The sequence below is a fragment of the Rhinopithecus bieti genome, unplaced genomic scaffold (assembly GCF_001698545.2).
Source record: "Rhinopithecus bieti isolate Rb0 unplaced genomic scaffold, ASM169854v2 scaffold_7414, whole genome shotgun sequence".
NCBI classification, from domain to species: domain Eukaryota; kingdom Metazoa; phylum Chordata; class Mammalia; order Primates; family Cercopithecidae; genus Rhinopithecus; species Rhinopithecus bieti.
In genome coordinates, this window is record NW_016806087.1 from 3,061,122 (window position 1) to 3,085,151 (window position 24,030).

General features: G+C 47.2%; 1 protein-coding gene across 15 annotated transcripts in view; it reads right to left on the reverse strand.

The window, feature by feature from the left end:
* ATXN7L1 (ataxin 7 like 1) overlaps positions 1-24,030 on the reverse strand; it is a 282,375-nt gene that overhangs the window by 76,876 nt on the left and 181,469 nt on the right. For 2 of the 15 annotated variants that reach the window (XM_017874670.1, XM_017874665.1), the window contains exon 1: positions 7,282-7,398. The exons of 8 other annotated variants lie outside the window; for them this stretch is intronic. The gene's annotated coding sequence lies outside the window, so the exon portion shown is untranslated. Of the gene's footprint in view, positions 1-6,015; positions 6,049-6,192; positions 6,312-7,281; positions 7,438-20,106; positions 20,369-24,030 lie in introns of those variants that run through there. 5 more of the 15 variants (XM_017874664.1, XM_017874671.1, XM_017874666.1 and 2 more) reach the window with 5 other exon arrangements.

A 24,030-nucleotide genomic window follows, 5' to 3' on the forward strand; every position in this document is an offset into this window, starting at 1 on the left:
AAAAAAAAAAAAAAAAAAAAAAAAAAAAAAAAGAAACCCCGTGTCTACTAAAAATACAGAAATTAGCAGGCCGTGGTGGCGGGCGCCTGTAATCCCAGCTACTTGGGAGACTGAGGCAGAAGAATCACTTGAACCTGGGAGGCAGAGGCTGCAGTGAGCCGAGATCGTGTCACCACCGCACTCCAGCATGGGCAACAGAGTGAGACTCTGTCCCCCGGGCCCCCCGCCCAAAAAAATGAGAGGCATTACTAGCTTCTCTTTTCTACAGGTAAGTTTTATTAAAAACAAAGCTGTAATCAATGGACATTTTGGACTATTCCTTGTCAACTAACATTATTCTGCATATACATATGAAATTCCCATATACTTGCTATTTTAAACCATTAGGTAATATTCAATCATTAATGTGCTGTAGATTATTTAGCTATTCTCTCACTGTCGACCTACTATTTGTCTTTTATTTTATTTTATTTGAGACGGAGTCTTGCTCTGTCGCCCAGGCTGGAGTGCAGTGGCGCGATCTCGGCTCACTGCAAGCTCCGCCTCCCCGGTTCACGCCATTCTCCTGCCTCAGCCTCCGGAGTAGCTGGGACTACAGGCGCCCGCCGCCATGCCCGGCTAATTTTTTGTATTTTAGTAGAGACGGGGTTTCACCGTGTTAGCCAGGATGGTCTCAATCTCCTGACTTCGTGATCCGCCCGCCTCGGCCTCCCAAAGTGCTGGGATTACAGGCCTGAGCCACCGCGCCCGGCCCTATTTGTCTCTTAAAGAACTGATTTAAAAAGTGATTTACAATTATTTCCTTGAGGTATAATTCCTGAGGCTCAGAGATATAATGAGTTGCTTAAGGTCACAGAGCTGGAAAACATCAGATCTGGGGATGTTTTCAGAGCCCCTATCTTAACTCTGGGCTCTACCACCTTGGAATCCTGGCAGATTCTGCTACAGATAGGAGGAGCCTGAAAGAACCAGCGAGACTTCTCCTTTCCCACTGCCTATGGGCGTTTCAGCAGGGCACCTGACTCCCCTAGGGAGAGGAAGAAACACTTTTTAGGTGTTAGGCAGCTGGCAGGTGCCAGTCAGCAGCTCATACCATTGCCTGAGACCTCAATCACAAAGAGTTGGGGGTCCCCGGTACCAAAGAAATGAAAAGTCAAATCCTTTTACTTTTGTGCATTTCCACCACAGGAAGTCCAGGCCAAGGTCTCAGCAACTGACTGTTTTAAGACCACCTGCTTCCCTGCAGCCTCCTTAAACATCCAGGTGCAACTCCAGGGGCAGTCCTAGAGATCAGCCAGGCAGGAAGCTTGCAGACACCAGCTCTCAGCATCCCAAAAATCTGATAGGCGTGGGGAGCCCTGGTGTCTCTAGTTTGCTCCCCTCACTCTCTGAAGATAAAATCCATCAGGTTCTCAGGCAATTCCATTTCAGTAAAAATTCAGTGTTCCCTTCTCCATACGCTAATTCACAGAGGTATTTTCATACTTGCAGCATCAGTGTCCTGCATTTAAAACCTTAGCACAGATGCCTCATGAATGGCTGAGCCGGCCGCAAACACTCAAGGTGGCTCCCTGCACCATTTTTAAAAAGAACTTGTTGGGAATTTTCCAATATGGCTTTTAAGGGACCAACCCCCTCCCAATAGACTTTGAGCACCACAGTCGCTCGTGGCCTGCCATGGTTGTGTAAGCACACTTGGGCTTAGGCCAGCACCTGGCTTACTCACTTGACAGCATGGAGTCTCCTTCAGCCCCCACTTTTGAGGGCAGGTGCTTGGCAAGGCATTAGCCGGCTTCTATCTTATCAGTGGGTTCAATCTGCTTTCGTAGCTGCAGTCAGGATGCTGCCTATGAACACCCTGATTTCCAAGGGACCTTCTTCCAAAAGTAAACTGGAGTTGGAGAGAGAGGCAGGGCTGGCACCTTGGTACTGGGATCCGTGCCAGGAGCCAGGCCAGCTGTACTTACAGCCTCTTGGTGAGGCAACGATTCCCCCCAGTTTACAGTTGTGGAAATGGAGACAGACTGTATTTGAGAAACTTGCCCAGAGTCGTAAGACTAGTAAGTGGAGGAGCTGGGGCTAGAACCTGGGCCTGTGGCCTCATTTGTCACCATCATAGTTAGATACTAAACTTACTGCCATGGTGGTTAGAAGGGGATATTGAATCAGCCTTGCTCAGCAGAGGAGGAAATGAAGACACAGGAAAGTCAGGTGATAGGACAGGCTGCGAATGCAGGCAGAGCTGTGCCAAGCAGTTCCCGTGCCAGGAGTGCTTATGAGCTTTTCTGGAGTGCCCGTTCCCTTCTCAGACTGCAGTACCTCTTTAAAAGATCGCAGGGCTGACGAGCTGAGGAGGCGTTCCTTAAGCACAGGTTATACTGGGTCTTCTTTACCCCTCTTCACCTCCTACCCACTGCTGGGCAACATGAACTATCTGGAGCACTAAGTTCTTTTGACAAATATGAGCGTGAGCCTGTGGTCTACACTGCTCGTGCCAGTGCCAGCTCAGTTCCCAAATCCCTAGGCTCTGGGATGGTTTTTTGGTCATCTGGTCACCCCATGCACATTCATTCAGTCAGGAGGGAAAACAGCCTTTCTTGAGTACCTACTATACATCAGGCACCGTGCAAGCTGCTTTTCACTCACCAGCTCATCTACCCAACAACCCTACCATGTGGTATGAGACCGTTAGTTGCCTTGCTATAGATGGGGAAATTACTATTATTTTTTTTTCTTCTTAGATATCAGATGAGGAAATTAAAGCTTAGCAAGATTGTGAAACAAGACCAAGGTCACACAGACCTCAGCAGCTGGCAGGAAAGCCCAGGCTTGCCAGGCCCCAGAGCCAATGCCCTTTCTACCATGCCACCCTGCCTGGGACGTTCCCTTCCCTCCACACTTTAGAAATGCAATTGGGATGATTCTTACAAGGGCATTTCCCATTCCAGAGCTGCTATGAAGTCATGTAACTTAGGATCCTTTTTAACTTTTCCCCTGTGGTGGCATTCCCCCTTCCTCCTCCTCTTCTATTTGTCATTTATACTAAGGTGCAAATTTCTGGCATCACCACTATTGGGCAGGATCTGGGGAGTCCCAGGGGGTTTCCAGGGCCCTGAAATACTTCCATCAGCCCCCAGGGATACCCTCACAAGACACCTAGCCTAGCTAAAAGGAAAAACCACAGAAATAGAATCTGTAGGGAGACAAGCACATGTACACCTTGCCAGCGGTACTTTCAAGGGATTACGTTTTTCTGGAGAGCAACCTGGTGATAATAACAGGAACTAAAAAGCATCCTTAGCCTTTTATCTGGTAATCTGGTAGTGTTAGTTTGCAAATAGACCTCCAGGAAATATCCCAAAGGGGAAAAAAAAAGTTCAAAGATACTCTCAGCACTGTTTACTACAGTAAAAAAAAAAAAAAAAAAAAAAAAAAAAAAAAAAAAACGACAAACAACCTGAATAATCCATAATAAAGCAATTGGTAGGAGACAGGTAAGAGAGTTATTTCAACCTAAGAAAATGTAAGCAAAATGGTACACTCACATCCACAAGGAAATTCAAAATGGCACAAATAGTACGTAGAGACTAATACTACTTAAAGAAAAATATTTGAGGCCAGGTGTGGTGGCTCACTCCTGTAACCCCAGCACTTTGGGAGGCCGAGGTGGGCGGACTACTTGAGGTCGGGAGTTTGAGATCAGCCTGGCCGACATGGTGAAACCCCGTCTCAACTAAAAATACAGAAAAATTAGCCAGGCGTGGTGGTGCATGCCTGTAATCCCCACTACTCAGGAGGTTGAGGTGGGAGAATTGCTTGAACCTGGGAGGCGGAGGTTGCAGTGACCCGAGATCACGCCACTGTCACTCTAGCCTGGTGACAGAATGAGACCCTGTCTCAAAAAAAAGAAAAGAAAAGCACTTGATAAATACATGGTGATGAGGAAATTTGTTAAAGCTGTTTAAGTCCATCCAAGAAGAAAGATAAAAACAGACAACAGCAGCAACAAAATACTAACATATCCTTAAGCAGAAAAGGCAGAGGAGAGAAAGTAGGTGCAAATACAAAGGCAGGAAGGAGACAAAAATATGGGTTAAAATGAAACCTATTTCATTCATTCACTATTTTTTTTTTCTTAGCATTTCCTTGGCACCTACCATGTGCCAGACACTAGGCTATTACAGTGATGATACAATAGGTTGCTGTCACTGCTAGACCTTCGTCATCAGAGGGCTTCCTGTGCTCAGGGAACGGCACTCTCCAGATCCTGGCTTGTTGCCACAGTTGTCACTCTGAGTGCAGGGGAACGGATGTGGCCCTCAGAAGGCAGGCTGCTGCCCGAAGGACCTGAGTCTACCGGACTCCACCTGGAGCCAGAGCCACAATCCTCTTCATAACATTAGACCTTTTATGGCTCTATCTGCTCCCCACTATCTGGGCCCAGTGGTAGCAGAGGGGTTGACAAGGACTCCATATGCATGCCACTGAACTTCTCCATCAGAGTAGCCCCCTCCAAAACCACAAACACACACCGCACAAGTCACACGCGTTTAAACACAGGAGTCACCACAGCTTTGGTGAAAACTGGGGGGGCCTCCAGCTTGCAGACAAGCTGTTGAATTCTACCTTAGGATGACACAGCTGACCTCATAACCCCCAGAGCACTGATGAGACAGGTATGGCAGACAGCTGGACCCGGGCACAGGGGGAGCCACAGACTCCAGGATCTTAGGGAGAAGATCCACGAGCTGGGATTCCCAATGTTTAAAATACCTGATAAAATGGCTGGGCGTGGTGGCTCACACCTGTAATCCCAGCACTTTGGGAGGCCAAGGCAGGTGGACCACTTGAGGTCCGGAGTTGAAGACCAGCCTGGCCCACATGGGAAAACTCCGTCTCTACTAAAAATACAAAAATTCGCCAAGTGTGGTGGCGCGTGTCTATAATCCCAGCTACTCAGGAGGCCGAGGCAGGAGAATCGCTTGAACCTGGGAGGTAGAGGTAGCAATGAACCGAGACTGCGACAGTGCAGTCCAGCCTGAGCGACAGAGTGAGACTCCGTCTCAAAAACAAAACAAAACAAAAAACCCAAAAACAAACCTGAAAACCTGCACATCTAACAGCTGAATTGAATCTAAACCCTTGAATCTAAAAGCTGAAATTTTAAAATAAATAAATAAAAATACCTGAACCGTTGGACCGAATCTTCCCAATGCTGTCTTGAGGCAGCATCAGTGGCCTTTGCCCTGGTGCCTTGAGCTAAGCCTTCATGGCTTGCCAGGCCCCGTGGAGGGAGGATCCTGGCTGCAGGAGGCAGAGCAAGTGCCAGGCTGCACTTCCACATCAGAGAACACACAGTGCAGCAGGGACTTCCTCACTTTTGGACACCAGGGCCAGGGCCCTCAAATCTGTGATTTTTTTAAAAGGTCCTGAGGTGATTTTCATGCTCCATAAGCTTTGGGAGTCACTGGAAATGCGGACCAAACACTGCTGTCTTTAGAATCAGAAAGATCTGGGCTCAAATCCCAGCTCTGTCACTCATTAGCTCTGGGACTTGGGGAAATAACTTAACCCCCTGAGCCCCAGTCTCCTTACCTGTAAAATGGGGACAATACCCACATCATGGAGTTACAACAGGACAGGTGCCCCTCGAGCACACTGAGTCCCTCATCTTAGTGCACATCACACGCTGTAATTACTGGTTTACTGGTCTAAGTGTCCTGCGCCTGGACACACCTGGAGGGCAGGTGTCCTGTTTACTCTTTTATCTCCTGTGTTTAGCACAGGGTTTCACCCTCAAGAACACTCACTCTATTCACTGTGGAATAAATGAGTGTTGGGAGGATTGATAACACGTGGGGTGGCTACCACAGTGCCAACTCACGGGAGGCGCTTAATGTTAAGTTCCCCTGATACATGAAAATGTCCATTAAAAACACACACACAGGTAGTAGCTTTCCTCAGTAGGCAGTTCTCAGCCTTCTCCCTGCCCCTGAATTAAATTATTCCACTTACAAGAATCCTATGGGAGCACACTGTTTAAGGACCACAGGCTGATAGGAGAGGCCACCACTGCTTTATTTCTACTGCACCAGTGTCTACTTTCAACAGCACAGGGCCATGGTCTCTTACAAGAGAAGGTGAATAGTCTCCACTACTGCTAAGCTCATGGTGTCGCTCAGAGCCACTCACCCCACAGACTGTCGTGGTCCCACAGCAGCCACTAATAACGGAACCATTTCTGTTCTCCTTGGAGTGGCAGTTGGCAGCGGCAAACAGGAAGTTGTCTTGAAGTAGGGTGTGGTTATGCCCTGTCAACATATGCGTACAGACACACATACTTTTTTTTTTTCCTTTCTGGCCCCCTTCTCTCTCCCGTCTTTAGAAGCAAAAGGTCTGAATTATTTTGGTGAAAACAAAACTTTTTACATGATTTAAGATCAACCATCACTACCACACAAAACCACAGGACAGAAAGGGGCCTAAAACACAGCAAAGGGTCTATTTTCCTGCCACCAGCCTTGTGGCATGTAGGAACTGACTGTGTGTGTGAGTGGGTGTGCATTTTCCCCTTTATTTCTCTGGGCACACAGGAAACAGAGCCCTAGCTGGAAACCAGCCAGACATGCCACCCAGCATCCTAGTGAGCTGGTCGATCCACCTGTGGGCCAGCTGCCCGAGTTGATTCAGGGCCTGCAGTGTGCACGCACTGGACAAGGACCACTGAGGACAGGAAAGAAGGAAAAAACCAGGGTGCTAGTTTCAAGCAATTTGTACAGTTTGAATAGAAAGGACCCTGAACATGTCTTAACACAAAGTACATATAAAAACAACAAAGAAACACAATGGCTGAGTAGGTAAGTGCACTGAGTAGATAATACACGGACATAAACATGGGGAGGTGGGGTTGACACGCCAGGAAGGTTCATTGCAGCTGGCTTCCCGGTGCTCTGAAAGGTGTGCTAGAAAATTTTCCACTCCACTCCTTTTCAGGCTGGAGGCTGGTGCCTCCAGAAGGGCTGTCCAAAATAGACTGGTCCCCAACCCAGCCTCCTACTTCTGACCTCTTTCTGAGGCAGCTATTCTCCCTGCTCCCCGCCTCAGCCCTGTCTCGGCTCCAGCTCCAGCCCACAGAACGAGAGCACTGTCTATGCTAACACTCATCTTGCTAAATGGCTTGTGGGCTGCCAGCATGATCCGCCTGCCAGGATCTCTGTTCCGTGACCTGCGCCCAGCCCCACGCCGTCCTGTGTGGCCCTCGTGCCCTGCGCTCACACTTACACATCCCGGGGAGGCTGCCTTGCCGTTTGGATAAGGAGGCTGAGCCAGTGACACGCTGGGCAACGCGACTCGTGGTAGTAGATGTTTCCTGGCTCCTGGATGAGGGCCCTGGCCAGTCAGAACGCACCACTTCCCCTTTAAGAGAGCACGCCCAGACGAGATTAGGGAAAGGCAGAAAGAAAAGCCCGGAACAGTCAGGGTTGTATCCTGAATTTGGCGGATGAACTTGGGTATTCCTGAACCGCACACACAAGGTGTGGTCAGAGGCAGCAGGCTCCTCAGAGGTGCATGAGAGCCAGCGCTGTGTGTGCAGGGCTGGGCCTTCCCGCAGCCCCGGAGCTGCTGCTTGTCTGGCCTGGGTCCCGGGTCCCCAGGCAGCCTGGAGACACCTCAGGCCTTACCCACTCCCCCTTCGCTCAGGGCTTGTCCATCCTGATAGGCAGAGTCCACTTCATTACCTAGCACTATGCCTTAGAGAGAGTAGAGAGGTCATTATAATGATTGGAAAATACTTTTGTGGGTTGTTGGAACTATTGATTTAAGCAGGGAGCTTTCATTCATTCTGGATATTTAGAAAGTTTAGTCCCTGATCTTGATGGCCAAGGACAGTAGACTTGGAGGGGGGAGAATGCCTACCAAAACAAGGGTTCACAAAGGCCACATGTTATGTAATTCCCTTTATATGAAATGTCCAGAATAGGTAAAACCATACAGACAGAAAGCAGACTTGCGGTTGTCAGGGGCAGGCTGGGAAAAGAAGGCGGGGGGAGTGACGGCTTAACGGGCACAGGGTCTCCTTTGGGGGCGATGGTGGCACAACATTGTGAATGTACTCAATACCACTGAATTGTACACTTTAAAATGGTTAATTTTCTGTGACGCAAATTTCACCTCAATTAAAAAAAACAAAACAGTGGCAAAGTATGTTTTGCGCATCTTCTACTAGAACCTCTCCTGTGTGGCATCCAACATTTCTTTGTAAAACCTGGTTATTACCTGATGAATATTAAATCAACCCTAGCTAAGGGGTACATGCCTTTTAGTAAAAAAAAAATTAAACCTTTAAGATACAAAGTTTTCCAAGACTCAGAAGTATGACTTTCCTGGAGAATTCTGGACTGTGGGGAGACAGCACCCCTTCACATCATGCTCACATGCTTCCTCCCATCACCACAAGCTAGGCAGAGCCTACTAGGCATTAGAGAGATTAGACAGGTCATTATAACGACTGCCTATGTAAGACGGTCTCCTGTGGAGATCATCCCTTCAGTCACTTGAAAACATAACCAAAGCCAGAGACAGTGAGTCCCCCGTGGGAGAATTATTCAGGGAGAACATGACTGGACTTCTGGGTTCTTGGCTTCCTTTTCCCCTCTTGTTGAGAGAGTTTCTTCCCAGAATTGAGGAGAATTCATCGGTTTCAGACTGGGAGGGAGTTGTGCTGGCTGGCAAAGCAGAACTAGTTTCCACAGTTCCATTTGTTTGGAATGTAGTGGGGGGGGGTGTCGAGGGGGTATAAACTGACCACCCATCTGACCAGCCCTCGTTTTCAGTCATTTGCAACTTTGGCTGGAGATTGTCTGTTTCCAAGAGTTAGGCTGTGGGTGTTGTTCCCCGATCCCAGGCTAGCAGGTCAAGGGCCCCTGGGCACATTCCCCTCACCCAGGGGACTGTGGAATAGAGGCCTGCTGGATGTTGCAATACTTAGAAGAAACACAGATGAAAGGGCAGGCCCGAGGCCTGGGAACCTGAGTCTTTCCAGAGACAAACGTGAGTTGCTTTCCTAGTATCTCTGCAAAGAGTTCCAGGATGACCTGGAGGACAGAGATTGCAACAGCTGCCCTTGGGCCAGCTTTCCCAGAGCAATCTGGACCTTCTAAAGCCCCTGCCTCTTGCAGCCCTGCTCTCCCTCCTCATCTCAGGTGCCTGTGTAGGCTCTTGGTAGCCTTACACCTGAAGTAGCCTAAGTTCTCAGCAAACATGTGGCTTAGGATAATAAGATGCAATATTTACTCTAGCTTCTGAAGAACAGCAAGTTTAGAACCGTAACTCTAAACACAAAAACAGGCAGGCTCAATCTAATTTAAAAATGGGCAAAGGGCCGGGCGTAGTGGCTCATGCCTGTAATCCCAGCACTTTGGGAGGCCGAGGCAGGTGGATCACAAGGTCAGGAGTTCGAGACCAGCCTGGCCAATATGTTGAACCCCTGTCTCTACTAAAAATACAAACATTAGCTGGGTGTGGTGTTGCTCACTAATGACTCCAGTCACTAGTCATTGGGGAAATGCAGATCGAAATCACAGTGAGGTATCATTTCACACCCACTGGGATAGATGTTAACAAACGATGAGGCCGGGCGCGGTGGCTCAAGCCTATAATCCCAGCACTTTGGGAGGCCGAGACGGGCGGATCACAAGGTCAGGAGATCGAGACCATCCTGGCTAATACGATGAAACCCCGTCTCTACTAAAAAATACAAAAAACTAGCCGGGCGACGAGGCGGGCGCCTGTAGTCCCAGCTACTCGGGAGGCTGAGACAGGAGAATGGCGTGAACCCGGGAGGCGGAGCTTGCAGTGAGCTGAGATCCGGCCACTGCACTCCAGCCTGGGCGGCAGAGCAAGACTCCGTCTCAAAAAAAAAAAAAAAAAAAAAAAAAAAAAAAAAAAAAAACGATGAAAATAACAAGTCTTGGTGAGGATGTGGGGAAGCTGGATCCCTCATGCCTGTTGGTGGGAATGTAAAATGGTACAGCCACTATGGAAGACGAATATGGCGGTTCCTCAAAGAATTAAAAATAGAGTCAGCACATGATCACACGATCTAGCAATATCACTTCTGGATATATATGCAAAAGAATTGGTATCTCAAAGAGATATTTGTATACCCACATTCATAGCAGTATTGCTCACAATAGCGAAAGGTGGAAGCAACTCAAGTGTCTGTCAATGAATGAATAGAGAATCCTATAATGGAATGTTGTTCAGCCATAAAAAGAAAATTCTGACACATGCTACAACCTGGACAAACTTTGGGGACACTATGCTAAGTGAAATAATCCAGTCACAAAAAGACAAATAATGTATGATTCCACTTATATGAGGTACTCGAGATAGTCAAATTCATAGACAGAATGGCGGTTTTCAGGGGTTGCAAGGGAGGAGGAATAGGGAGTTATTATTCAGTGGGTACAGAGTTTCAGTTTTGCAAGATAAAGAGTTCAGGAGAGGGCTGGGCACAGTAGCTCACACCTGTAATCCCAGCATTTTGAGAGGCCGAGGCCAGGAGATTGAGACCAGCCTGAGTAATACGGCAAAACCCTTTCTCTACAAAAAATACAAAAATTAGCTGGGCGTGGTGGTGTGCACCTGTAGCCCCAACTACTGGGGAGGCTGAGGTGGAAGGATCGCTTGAACCCAGGAGGCGGAGGTTGCAGCGAGCCCAGATCACTGTACTCCAGCCTGGGTGACAGAGCTAGACCCTGTCTCAAAAAACAAAACAAAACAAAAAACAAAGAGTTCAGGAGAAGATGGTGGTGATGGTTGCATAACAATGTGAAGATACTTAATGCCACAGAACTGTACATTAAAAATTAAGGTGGGTAAATTTCACATTAAGAATATTTCACCACAATTAATTTTTTTTAATAAAAAAGTTAAATATAGAATTACCATATGAACCAAAATTCCACACCTAGGTATATATCCAAAGGAATTGAAAACAGATACTCACACAAATCCATGTCCACAAATGTCCATAGCTGCTCTATTCATAAGAGCCAAAAAATTGGAAACAATCCAAATGCCCATCCATGGATGAGTGGATAAACAAAAATTGTGCTACATACATACAATAAAAGAATACTCAGCCATAAAAAGGAATGAAGCATGATACATGCTACAACACAAATGAGTCTCAAAAACATGATGATAAATGAAAGAAGCCAGACACAAAAGGTCATATATATATATACACACACACAAGCACACATATATATAGTATGATTCCATTTAAATGAAATGTCCAGAATAGGTAAACCACAGATACGAAAAGCAGATTGGTGATTAGCAGGGGCTGTATGTGGCGGGGGAGGCGGAATAACTGCTTAATGGGTATGAGGTTTTATTTTGAAGTGTGATGAAACATTTTGGAACTAGATAGAAGTGGTGGTTGCACAATATTGCCAATGTACTAAATGCCACTGAATTGTTCAGTTTAAAACGGTTAGCTTTATGTTTTGTGAATTTCATCCAAATTTTAAAAAAGCCTGCAGAAAGTAAGAGCAAGGATAATCTACAGCAGAACAATTAGTTTCAAGATAACTGAGTTACCTTTAAAACCCTTTCAGAACTCACTTAAAGGAGGTAATTTTTAAGTTAAGGTAATTAAGGCAGCCAGCAGGATACAGCAAACAGGCACTCTAAGACAGCAGTTCCCAAACGCTAATGCTACCAATTTGGGTCTACAAAGAAGTGTTGTCTTAAACAATGTGATACATAAACACACACATGCATATACATGCACATGTACATACAGATTTTTCTGAGTTTACGTCCTCCCTACATTTCTGTGTTAGAATCTCCTTTACGTATTGGTAATGAAGATAGATTGGTTGTGGTGCTTTGTTACTCTTTAGGGGGTATTGTTTTGTTTTTAGTGCTTACTTCATAAAATAAAGAAAACCTGAATTCAGGGTCAGACACAGTGGGTCACGCCTGTAATCCCAGAACTTTGGGAGGCCGGGGTGGGCAGATCACTTGAGGTCAGGCGTTCAAGACCCACCTGGCCTACATGGTGAAACCTTGTCTCTACTAAAAAATACAAAAATTAGCCGGTGCAGTGGTGCACACTTGTAATCCCAGATACTCAGGAGGCTGAGGCAGAATCGCTTGAACTCGGGAGGTGGAGGTTGTAGTGAGCTGAGATTGTACCATTGCACTCCAGCCTGGTTGACAGAGCGAGACTCTGTCTTAGAACAAACAAAAAAACCCTCTGAATTCAAACAACTACCACTACCACTACCAACAGCACCACACGCAAACACACGCACATACACACACATGAACACAGGCTCCACTAGCTATTTACAAATGGGATACTGAGGCATAGCTCTTCCTCTTGCCAACCTGCTCGTTCATCCCTGATACAGCCGCCATTTCCATAAAGGGATCATCATTCTCCCACGGACTCAGGTCTTAGACCTTGAAGCTGGGGCTAACAGACTCGCAACAGGCAAGAAAAAACCCACAGGTAACCATTCTCTGCAGGCCCCTTCTCTAGGAGTGCAGTCGCTCACCCACACTCCTGCCCAGGGTCTGCCAGGCACGGCTTCACTGCAGGCTCCATCTAGGGTGGTGCATCAGGTAAGCAGTGTGCCAGGTAAGTGGTGAGCCAGGTAAGCGGTGTGCCAGTTTAGTGGCACCTCCCGAGTTCAGTCCCAACTGTTGGAGAGTTCTCCTTTATGCCAAACTCCCGTGTAATGACCACTCACGATTCCCATGTCTGCATTTTGGGAGTCACTATGAACCACTCTAATCCCCCTTCCATGGAACATCTTGCCAAATATTTGTTCCTTGAAACTTCCTTCTCTCAGGCTAAACATCCTGAGATGTCTTCTTAAACGATTCCTTACAAAACATCATTTTAATTACTCCCCAATCTCGGTTCTCTTGGCTCCTCTTGTTCTTCACAGACCATGGAACTCAGAAGGGAGAGCATTACAGGTGGGGTCTGACCAGCTCCTACAGATCTGTTCTAGACATTATTCTCCTATTAATGCAGCCAGAGATCCAATCTAGATTTTTCATTTCTGATAGCTGCCTCATCCCTAAGTTTTATTTCACACATTTTGCTGCCAAGCTGCAGATCCACAGGTATCCTTTAAAAATGTCATCTTGTTGGATTCAGTCTACTGCACCAGTCTGTTGAGATCTTTTTGGACTCTGATTCATTAACATAATCTTCTCTCCCTCCCAAATCTACCACCTGAAAACTCGATCAGCCTGCCGTCAATGCCAATCTTCTTCTAAGTACTCATACACAACGTGGAAGAGGGCAGGCCCAAGCGGGCAACTTGATACATCCTTTGGTGCAACAGTGGCCTTTGAACAGCACTCTTGAGGTGTGGTTGTACTGAACCATGTGCCATTCAGGGCAGGTGTCTCATGTGGCCCACATTTCTTCATCTCCCTGGTAGGACCTCGTGGGTGACTTTGACGAATGGGACTAATGATAGGCCTCCTCTTACTGTTGGTTGTGAAGGTTAAGTGCAGGGTATTACACACAATGAGCAGTCCAACACTGCCTTTAGTACGGAGAAGAGACAACAATAATAAATGGTTTTCCAATTCCCAAACTACCTTCCTTATTGGCAACCATATACAGACATTAGAAAGCTGTAATCAATAGAAGGAGCACTGACATCCAAGAGCTGGAGTCTAAATCCCGGCTCTCCTTCCAGAATGTCCATGCTCTGAGGTTAGTACCTCCCCTCTCCTGTGCTGTAGGGAAGAGTCAATGACGTCAGGCATGTAAAAGAGGTTTCAAAGTTGAGTCAGACTATGCAAACATAAAAGAATAGTATGATGATTACTGTTATAAATAAGTCAAGATACCATTTCCATTGGCAGAAACCTGCCTGTGAAGCCAAGGAGGAACTTATAGATGTACTCAGGCTGCCAGGAGGAACAGCTCTTTCAGCACACAGCAGCTGGACTACTTCGATAATGAGATTCCTGATCTCCTCTCCTGGTAGCAATCACCTCCTCTCTCATCTCAGACCAAAGCCGAAGCTGGCTTATAAAGAAAAAGTAGTGGGTCTTCCTACCATACTCACAGAGGGGCCCCTTAGCCTGTGGGAACACCCTTTCTCTACAGGGTCCTCTTGTGGAGACCAGGACCTGAGTATCAGCAGCAGGGAACCGGCAGGTGATGACGGGCCACGAGGGTTGCTTTTAGCTCCCCTATGGCTTGACCCAGTCAATCCCTGAGCTTCCATCATGGATGGCGGTTACCAAGAACACCAGGCTTTAGGCTCTGACATTCTCAGGGCAGGCTCTCAGAAACCCTGTTCTCACTCCAGCTGAGGATGTTGGTGTCTTCAGGGAAGAAATGGTCTTTACTAAAAACCAATCTTGGAAACATTTTGCAAAGCATGGTCAGAGGCCACCTGTTGGCCTTGAAATCTCAGGATCAAGGATATCCCACAGCAGGGGAAGAAGGAGAGGAAGTGGCATGGCCAACCACATGCCTCTGGGAAGAAAGCAGCATTAAGATGGGAGGCAATAACTAACATAAATGAATTTTCCTCTCTTCATCCATCTAAGGTTAGTTTCCCAACTTCCAGGGGGAATGAACACTAAGGGCAGATTAAAAAAAAAAAAAAAAACACACAGATGCTCTCTGACTTGCAATGGGATTATATCTGGATAAACCCATCATAAATTGAAAAAAGCATAAGTCAAAAATGCATTTAAGGGCCAGGCACGGTGGCTCATGCCTGTAATCCCAGCACTTTGGGAGGCTGAGGCGGGTGGATCACCTGAGGTCAGGAGTTCAAGACCAGCCTGGCCAACATGGTGAAACCCCATCTCTACTAAAAATACAAAAATTAGCAGGGTGTGGTGGTGGGCGCCTGTAATCCCAGTTACTTGGGAGGCTGAGGCAGGAGAATCCCTTGAACCCAGGAGGTGGAGGTTGCAGTGAGCTAGGATTGTGCCATTGCACTCCAGCCTAGGTGACGAGAGTGAAAGTCCATCTCAAACAAACAAACAAACAAACAAACAAAAAAACGCATTGAATACAATAACCTACTGAACATCATAGCCTTAGCCTACCCTATCTTAAATGTGCTCAGAACATAAACTGCAGTTGGGCAGAATCCCCTAACACAAAGCCTATTTTATAATACAGTGCTGAATATCTCATGTAATGTATTGCATACTATATTGAAAATGAAAAACAGAATGGTTACATGGGTACTTGAAGTACAGTTTCTACAGAATGCATGACACTTCTGTACCATCTTGAAACCAAAAAATCATAAGTCGAACCATTGTAAGTCAGGCACTGTCTGTATCTATATGTAATTGTTGGCAAGACACTGAGAGATTTATGCCAATGAATCTATTAACAGATCAGGGAGTTGGCCCAGAAAGGCGATGGGAGGGAAGGGGCCCAGAAGGGAAGGTAACAATTCCTGACATAGTTTCTGGAGCCTACTGGTCCACAAGCTTCCCTTACTCAACCTACCCCTAATAAGAGTCTCTCTCGAGACAGGTGGGCTGCCACAGTCACCTAAGAATCATTATAAGCCACATGAAAGCGAATTCAGACTTTCATAGCCACTGATGACTTTTAAACATATTCCTGTCTTTCTCTCATTGCATTTCCTTTGACTATGCACCCACACAGAGATGGTGCCTGATTCTATAAACGGATGCATGAGAGGAATAAACTCACAGATGAATCTGTACCCCATGGAGGTTCCTGCAGTGTTCTGATGCTGAGGCAGGACCAGGCTTGGTCAATTGGTGTTATGGGTTAAATTTGTCCACTTCAGACTTCATATGTTGAAGTCTTAATCCCTAGTACCTGAGAATATAAGCACATTTGGAGAGAAAGTCTTTGAAGAGGTGACTAAGTTAAAATGAGGCCATTAGGATGGGGCCCTAATCCAATAGGATAGGTGTCCTTAAGAAAAGGAAGGGACGACAATGGCACAAGTCCAGAGGGTGGATCACATGAAGAGGAGGCAAGAGGGCAGCCATCTGCAAGCCAAGAAGGGGCCTCAGGAGAAACCAAACTTGCCGCCACCTGAATCTTGGAACTCCAGCTTCCAGAATTGTGAGAAAATAAACTTTGGTTGTTGAAGCTACCCAGGCTGTTTCATTTTGTTATGACAGCCCTACTGTACCAAGACAATTGGTTCACCTAAAAACCATGCAAATTCACCAGATCAGGGAGAAAAAGTATAGGACGGAGGCAGAGGCCCAGGTGCAGCTCGGATGCATCCTCCTCCTTGGGCTGTGTTTCAGAGCAGTGTGACAGAGCAGGAATTCAGCCTGGCTTCAGCTACCCGCAGGAGAGCATTCTTTCATGCATTCCCACTGACCATGAGACCCACACCACTACCTCACTGACACCACACCCACTCACTCCAAGGCTTTAGTCATACAAAGAAAACAGCCATTCTATATTGTTCTTCGGTGCTCTCATAATGTTTAACCATGCCTTTTACTTAAAGAATTCCAGGAACTGGACTTAAGAGATACAAAATATGGAACCAAGGTTGCAGAGTGTCCCACCTCAGGAAGGAATGCTGAACAACTGATTTACAGCCTTGCTGTTGCCAGCCAGACCACCAGATGGCCCATGACTCAAGATAATCATCACAACCAGATACATTGACTTGCATACCCTACCCCCTCACATGCTTTGCCCAGCCCAGACTGCATACCCTACCCTGATATCAATTCCTGTACTTCACATAATAAAAAAATCTCAACTGGGGCTGGGTGCGGTGGCTCATGCCTGTAATCCCAGCACTTTGGGAGGCTGAGGCGGGCAGATGGCTTGAGCTCAGGAGTTTGAAACCAGCATGGTGAACATGGAGGAACCCCCATCTCTTCTAAAAATACATAACTTAGCTGGGCATGGTGGCATGTGCCTGTAGCCCCAGCTACTTGGGAGGGTGAGGTGGGAGGATCACCTGGGTCCAGGATGTAGAGGCTGCAGTGAGCCGTGATCATGCCCCTGAACTCTAGCCTGGGCAACACAGAGCAAGACCCTGTGTCAATTAAAAAAAGAAGAAGAAGAAGAAGAAATCCCAATCGGCTCTTTTCAGAGGGTCAGTCAGGGATTTCTCTCTCTCTACCTTATGCCCGGGCATAAGCTCCAATGAAGCCTTGTCTGGGAAGGCTCTTTTGGCCTCATGTCAATTTCTATTGCACCGAGTGCCCAAGAACCCATGGTCAGTAACATCAAGGTCAAGGTGAGACAAATCTCCTAATCGCTGACAACTGGCAAAATCTGCCTGTCCTGAAGACTTGAAGCTGAGGTACTCTACAAGTACAAGGAGCAGGTGTGAGTAGCTGGTCTGAAAAGTTATGACTCCAGGCCATAGTCTGGGAGTGACCAACTCCTTTTATCAGCTTACTTTCTTGTTTCACCTCTTACCCAAAAAGTAATCTGATTACTGGTTCTAATTAATCTATATGTCATGGCTGTTTTTCCAGAAAAGACAAGACCTTGGGGGTGAACGGACTAATGGCAAAGTGAGGTTATTGTTAGCAGACTCTCAATGGTTTGACGAAATTACACAGACCATCTGGGCCAGTGCTGCCTTTGGCGGGAAATTCACTGGTCTCTAGGTTCTGCCTGGGTGCCTTGGTCTTCCTGGAGTGTAGGGTGGACAGAACCATTCCCCAGGGTCCAGGAGAGAAGGGGTGGGCTCACAAATGCTCACTACTGCTAAGGGGCCCAGCTGCTCCGGATCAATTATGTTTTAACAGCAGCTATGTCATTGGAGCTGGGCTGGAGGGAGGAATCAAAGTGAGGAAGGAGGGTGCTTCTAAGGTATTGGCAAACCAATGTCTGGAGGGCCTGGGAGGGGCAACGTGCTCTAGGAGACAGAGCTGAGGGGCCTTTACTTTCCCAAGGATGGCAGGGTGGGCGGGTTTGGCTCATTCAAATGCAAAAGCCTTTCAGTATTCACTGCCACTCCTCCTAGCTCCAACAAAAAGGCCTTTAGGTTCTCTTCACATCTTTCCATTCACTTGGGCTGTGGGGGTTATTGACACAGCCAGGGGAGCCCCTAAAATCATTCCTAGCTGAGATGCATACAAACCAACACACACCTCAAGCCTGACACCTTCCGAAGGTGGGCCTAAAGTCCTCCTGGTCCCAACCAGACACACGGAGGAGGCACAGGGAGGTGGAACGGAGGCCCCACACACAGGGGCAGGTTTGAATCAAATTAGAACAAAGAGTCCCTTAACATCACGTCATAGCTAGTTAGCCCACAGCAAATGGGGGCATAAGGAGGCGAAGGTCCGATGGATCATGTCCGAGTCTGAGTTTTAGCTTCTCAGCTCCCCCATGTGAGCCAGGCCCCAAAGCCAGGCTTTCCCTACTGGGACCAAAGGGCTGGACTTGGCCCCCACCAGCTCAGTGGGGCCAGTGTGAGAAAGCACAGGTCACACTCTAAACGTCAAAGACCTAAAGCAAGGAAGCCTCATCATTATTTTCTGCAGGGTTAGAGGAGACAAGGCACTTTTTTTTTTTTTTGAGATGGAGTTTTGCTCTTGTTGCCCAGGCTGGGGTGCAATGGTGCGATCTTGGCTCACAGCAACCTCCGCCTCCCGGGTTCTAGCAATTCTCCTGCCTCAGCCTTCTGAGTAGCTGGGATTACAGGCATGTGCCACCACACCCAGCTAATTTTTTGTATTTTTAGTAGAGACGGGGTTTCTCCATGTTGGTCAGGCTGGTTTCGAACTCCCGACCTCAGGTGATCTGCCCGCCTCGACCTCCCAAAGTGCTGGGATTACAGGCATGAGCCACTGCGCCCAGCAAAAAAAAAGCATTCATATGAATGAGAGAAACATGGAGAAGAAAAGAAATCCTCTCTTGACAGCACTCAGCAGTTAGAACTATGTCAAGCCTCAGCCTAACGGTCACATTTACCACCTTGGAAATTTCCGTTTTCACGGTCTGTTCTCATTCATGTGATGCTGGGAGTGGGGATGGACCCGTCTGTGTAGGACTCAAAGTCCTGGATCTAAGCAGACCCACTCCTCAGAAGGCCTTCCGTGAAGCCTAAATGATGTTTGTCGTCTTCTCCTTCTTTTTCGATTTGTTTAGTTTAAAATATTTAACCCGAGGCACAATGAAGTGTCTCATTTACAAGGTTCTCCCGGACCATTAGACTGGGACTCCACACTCATTATGCTGATGAACGCGCTACTTACTCATGCAAATTCCAGGAGCGACAGACTCTGAGATGGGAGGTGCTCAAGGTACGATATCAAGGGCTGATTTAATTACACAGCCATTCAGTGGGCCAAGCACGGTAATTTTTAGCCAACTGTTCTAGTAAATATTACGGGAAACCCTTTTATAGAGTGCTAATTCTGGCTTAGTGTTTTCGCTAAGCTTTAGTTCTTACTCAAAACATGCACATGGGCCCCCAAAGATGCTACCACCAGGCCAGAAAATCACACAGATAAAGCATGAGCCGGTATGCCATCTTGCAGTCAATCATCCTTTTAAAAATGTGATAAACATCTGCATATCACTGTCATTTAGGTGGGGACAAACTAAGATCCAGTAACTTCCCTGTGTCTGTCCTTCCTCCGGTCCCCTCCCCCATGACTCTGAGTCCTGCAGACTAGCCCTTGGGCAGGTTTTGGGTCACCAAATGCCACTGCTCCCGGCAGTTTGACCAAACAGCCACTGTAAACTCATTTCAGACATTTGAAACAATACCCAATCACTGCATCCACCCTCGAGGAGCGCCCCAGAGGAAATGGCATCATTACTTTCATTTTACTCCGTTTGTGAACAACTAAAGGAAAACAACACGTCCTAGGACTCTCTGAAATGTTATCAAGTGACCCCTAAGAAATTAATCATCAAGAGCTAAAATAACCCTCTGCTGCACATAGACCGCCGTTTCTCTAAGTGGAGAAACAAATTTCACTTTCCATAGTTGGAACAGAAACTCTTATGCATCCCCGTTTCTTCAAAAAAAAGTCTATAAATAACCTAGGATCAGCAAAATTATGCAAAACATCCTGCTAGAAGAAGAAATGTAAACTAAAACCACTTACAGAGAGACTCAGGCTGCCAACTTAATCTGATGCTTCGACGACTGTAAACATGTTGTACTTTTGGAACCTGACGCGATCCACATTAGCACGGATGTCATTAAAAAAAAAAAAAAAAAAGAGAGAGAGAGAGAAAGAAAAAGGAGGAAAAAAATCGCAACGACTAAACAACAACAAAAGCCCAGCCCCAAAACAGCAACGTGATTCGGTATTCTGCACAGTGCACAGCCCGACGGCTGACCAGCTGCAGTCAATACCAGCTATCCGTGCTTGCACACGCCAACTGTTTTGACTACAGGCACTTGTTAAACACAGAGTTTCAGGTCCTACCAGTTGGACACCAGAAGTTCATAGAACTGACCCAGTGCCAAGAACAACAAGCACAGAAAGCGAACTGGCTGCCTCGTGCGGGTGTTTTCGTTAACTGTTTATGCAAGCCCCAAAGCAATTGGGTAACAATTAAGAATAAAAAAGAACTTAAATAACAAAAGCAAAAGATTACCACCTTGAAGGAAATGTAGATATTGGCAGCTGAAGGACAGACGTCATGCTACTTTATTGGTGGGGTGGGTGGGTAGTTTTCAGAGAGAACTGGTTGGGGGAGGGGGAGGTGTCACATGACACACTGCAGTTATTAGCAGAAGGAACTGGGTGCTTCCTCGAAGCATCTTTTAGAGATTAGATTTTGCAAATGTGGAGGCTTTGCTGCACATCTGGGGGTGATGGCAGGAGCACTAGAATTTGTCAGTTGGTAAATCCCATAGAAAAAGAAAGGGACATACTGGCTGAATCTTTCTTTCTTTTCTTTCTTTTTCCTTCTGCCTTCCCTCCTTCCCTCTTTCCCTCCCTCCCTCCCTCCTTTCCTTTCCTTCCTTCCTTCTTTTCTTGAGATGGATCTGGTTTTGTCACCCAGGCTGGAGTGCAATGGCGCTTTCTTGGCTCACTGCAACCTCTGCCTCCTGGGTTCAAGCGATTCTCCTGCCTCAGCCTCCTAAGTAGCTGGGATTACAGGCATGCACCACTACACCTGGCTAATTTTTGTATTTCTAGTAGAGACGGGGTTTTCGCCATGTTGGCCAGGCTGGTCTCAAACTCCTGACCTCAAGCAATCCACCCGTCTTGGCCTCCCAAAGTGCTGGGATTACAGGCATGAGCCACCGCACCCAGCTCTTTCTTTTTTAGAGACCTTTTGCTCTGCTATCTAGGCTGAAGTGCAGGGGTGCCATCAGAGCTCACTGCACCCTTGAATTCCTGTGCTCAAGCGATCCTCCCAGTTCAGCCTCCTAAGCAGCTGCACCACTGCACTTGGCTAATTTTTAAATCTTTTGTAGACATGGAGTCTTGCCACCAGGCTGGTCTCAAACTCCTGGCCTCAAGCGATCCTCCTGCTTTGGCCTTCCAAAGCACTGGGATTACAAGCATGAGCCGTCATGCCCAGCAGAAACACTTCTTAAATTGCTTATTTTAACAGGCTTTTCCATTTTTCCCAGAGTGCATCAAGCAGTATCTCATTGTAGGACCAAGAGAATTAACCAAATAAAATTTTAGTTACCTGAGGAGTTCAGAAAACAATTCCAAGAGAACCTGGGTGTGGATGTAAGAGCAAGAAAAAATTTTTTTTGTTTTTGTTTTAAATAGAGACAAGGTTTTGCTCTTGCCCAGGCTGGAGTGCAGTAGTGCCATCATAGCTCACTGCAGCCTTGAACTCCTGGGCTCAATGAATCCTTCTGCCTCAGCCTCCCAAGTAGCTGGAACTATAGGTGTCTGCCACCATGCCTGGCTCATTTTTAAAGTTTTTGTAGAGAAAGAATCCCACTGTGTTGCCCAGGCTAGTCCTGAACTCCGGGCCTCAGGCAATCCTCCCGCCTGGGCCTCCAAAGTGCTGGGGTTACAGGCTTGAGCTACCGTGTCTGACCGAGTGAGAAATTTTAAATTGCTGGGTGGATTTAAATCTAATGCCCCATCCATCCATCCATCCATCCATCCATCCATCCATCCATCCATCTAATTTGAAGAATAAAATGTCACTCCCTTCCCACTCCACAGATTTTGGGGAAAGTCATGAGTAAGTAGAAACAGGCTGTTTGGAAAAGCCACTGTGACTGTGGGCCAGCTTCACATTTGTTCTGGAGAGCAAAGGTTGCTCCTCTGGTTTTGGGGCCACCAGCACCATGGTGGTGAACCCAAATGGTAGCTTTCTCTTTCCTCTCAAAGTAACTCACATTTTATTACCCACTATATATAGAAACTGTTTCACTGGGATCTGAAATGGAGCCACCCGGAGTGAAATGCAGCAGTTGCCTGACACATCACAGGAGACGAGCAAAGGCAACTTAGCACATCCAAGACCAAGGAAGGAGCAGGGGAGGAAGAAGTCTGGGGTGGGGAAAGGAAGAGGGTGGAAGGGATGTAGCAAGAGAAATTTCAGGTCCTGAAGGAGAAATGAGCGTTTTTGTTGTTGTTGTTGTTGTTGTTGTTTTTTGAGACGGAGTCTCGCTCTATTGGCCCAGGCTGGCAGTGCAGTGGCCGGAATCTCAGCTCACTGCAAGCTCCGCCTCCGGCGGTTACGCCAATTCTCCTGCCTCAAGCCTCGCCCGAAGTAGCTGCGGACTACAGGCGCACGCCACCTCGCCCGGACTAGTTTTTTGTAATTTTTTAGATAGGACGGGGTTTCACCAGGTTTTGTTAGCCAGGATTGGTCTCGATCTCACTGACCTCGTGATCCACCCGTCTCGGCCTCCCAACAGTGCTGGGATTTACCCAGGCGGTGAGCCACCCGCGACCACCGGAACCTGTTTGTTTGTTTATTTAACGGCAGAGTCTCACTCTGTTGCCGCATGTCTGGCAGTGTGCAGTGGTGCATCTCGGCTCACTGCAACCTCCGACCACCTGGGTTCAAATGATCTCTCCTCCTCCAGCCTCCCCAGTATCTGGGACTTACAGGCGCATAGCCACATGCACCTGGACTAATTTTTGTATTATTCACCATGTTGGCCAGGCCAGTCTCCAACTCCTGACCTCAGGCGATCCACCTGCCTTGGCCTCCCAAAGTGCTGGGAGTATAGGCGTGAGCCACCGCGCCTGGCTGAGAAGTGAGTCTTCAATCAGCCCTGTCCTCGGGGGCAGCAACCGTTAAAGTAGCCCCAGGATTTCTGTGGGTTAAAACCCCACAGTTTATGTTTCTTTCACGCACATTACATTATTTGATCCTGTGAGGTGGGAAGGGCAGCTATTATTACCACCATTACAAAGGAGGGAAACGGGGCTCAGAGAAACCTGTGACTTTCCAAGTTACACACCCAGGAAAGCTTTCTGATGTCCAATCCTGGGTCTCAGCCTCATGACTGATAACGTACGCTGGTGTGCAGTTTCATTATTCACAAAGCAGCTTAAAAGGGGCAGACTTTATTATTCCCATTTTCACAGGCAAGTAAACTGGGAGTTAGAGAGCCTATGTGATTTGGCCAGGGCCACATTGCAAACCACAAACAGCACTAAGTCTTCCAACTCCTGGCCCGGCCCTCCTTGCTTCCCTCTATGGCGCTTCCAGAGAAAATAATAAAACTAAAATGGCCAATGGAGTTGTTTGACTGTAAAAGCACAACCTCAGCCAGGCGCGGTAGCTCACGCCTGTAATCCCAGCACTTTGGGAGGCTGAGGCGGTGGATCACCTGAAGTCAGGAGTTCGAGACCAGCCTGGCCAACATGCTGAAACCTGTCTCTGCTAAAAATACAAAAATTAGCCGGGCGTGGTGGCTGGTGCCTGTAGTCCCAGCTACTTGGGAGGCTGAGGCAGGAGAATTGCTTGAATCTGGGAGGTGGAGGTTACAGTGAGCTGAGATCATTGCACTCCAGCCTGGGTGATAGAGCAAGACTCTCTCTCAAAATAAATAAACATTAAATAAAATAAAAGCACAACATCGCCCT